At 45.1% G+C, this 1,459-nt stretch overlaps 1 non-coding gene across 1 annotated transcript; it reads right to left on the minus strand.

Annotated features, from left to right (window-relative positions):
* Window positions 1-288: 288 nt before the first annotated feature.
* Window positions 289-395, minus strand: LOC141662468 (small nucleolar RNA R71). Its single transcript, XR_012550584.1, has one exon. It is a non-coding gene; the product is annotated as a small nucleolar RNA R71 (small nucleolar RNA).
* Window positions 396-1,459: the final 1,064 nt, after the last annotated feature.

Genomic DNA, 1,459 nt, shown 5'->3' on the forward strand with positions numbered 1-1,459 from the left:
ACCTTTGAAATCAAGTCGGGCACTATTCAGATGGTGCGGAATTTTGTTTCTTTTGGAAGAGCGGCAACTGAAGACCCCAACATGCACATAAGGAATTTTGTCGAGATCTGCAGCACTTTTAAGTATAATGGCGTGACTGATGAGGCTATCAAGTTGAGGCTTTTTCCATTCTCACTGAGGGATAAGGCTAAAGACTAGTTACATTCTGAACCAGCTGGGTCCATCACTACGTGGCAAGATCTTGCGCAAAAGTTTCTGGTGAAGTTTTATCCAATGGCAAAGACTGCTGCTATGAGGAGTGCTCTTACTCAGTTTTCGCAACAACCTACAGAATCTATGTGCGAGGCTTGGGAACGCTACAAGGAAATGTTGAGAAAATGTCCACATCATGGAATGCCGGATTGGATGGTGATCACTGGTTTCTATAATGGTTTGGGGGCCCAATCTCGGCCCATGCTCGATGCAGCAGTTGGAGGAGCCTTATGGGCTAAAAGCTATACTAAGGCGTATAATCTTATAGAGACGATGGCTGCAAATGAGCATCAAAACCCAACTCAGAGGATGACGTCAGGCAAGGTAGCAGGTATTCTGGAAGTTGATGCAGCCACCGCTATTGTAGCCCAGCTCCAAGCGCTATCAATGAAGGTTGATTCTCTGGCTACGTATGGAGTTAATCAAATAGCTATGGTTTGTGAGCTTTGTGCAGGTTCTCATGCTACGGATCACTGTTCTCTTGTCAACGAATCTGTTCAGTATGTGAATAATTATCAGCGACAACAGCAGCCTGTGCCAGCGACCTATCATCCTAATAACAGAAATCATCCAAATTTCAGCTGGGGGAATAATCAGAATGCTATTCAGCCACCATATCAGCAAGGAGTGAGTAAACAGTTTAACCCACCTGGATTCCAGCAACCACAGCAGTATGCTACAAGGCAATCATATCCTCAACAGGGAAGTACAGCTGCACCCACTAGTGCTGATTTTGAGGAACTTAAGCTGTTGTGCAAGAGTCAGGCGGTTTCTATCAAGACCTTGGAAAATCAAATCGGTCAATTAGCCAATGCAGTGCTCAATCGTCAACCTGGCACTCTTCCCAGTGACACGGAAGTACCAGGCAGGAAGGAAGCTAAAGAGCAAGTCAAGGCTATTACCTTAAGGTCTGGAAAAGTGGCTGATGCTGAAAAGGCAAAGGAAGTCGAAGCTGAAGTTAGAGATGAAGAATCTAAGCAAAAGGAGAAAGCGGCAGAACCAAGGAAGACTACTGTTGAACACACTCTGCCTGAGGCTAATACAGGGGAGAAACAGCTCTATCCTCCACCACCTTTTCCTAAGAGATTGCAGCAACAAAAGCTGGATAGACAGTTCGGGAAGTTTCTGGAGGTGTTCAAGAAACTTCACATCAATATACCTTTCGCTGAGGCTCTGGAACAAATGCCTAGTTATGCAAAGTTTATGA

Source organism: Apium graveolens, chromosome 5 (assembly GCF_009905375.1).
Source record: "Apium graveolens cultivar Ventura chromosome 5, ASM990537v1, whole genome shotgun sequence".
NCBI lineage: Eukaryota > Viridiplantae > Streptophyta > Magnoliopsida > Apiales > Apiaceae > Apium > Apium graveolens.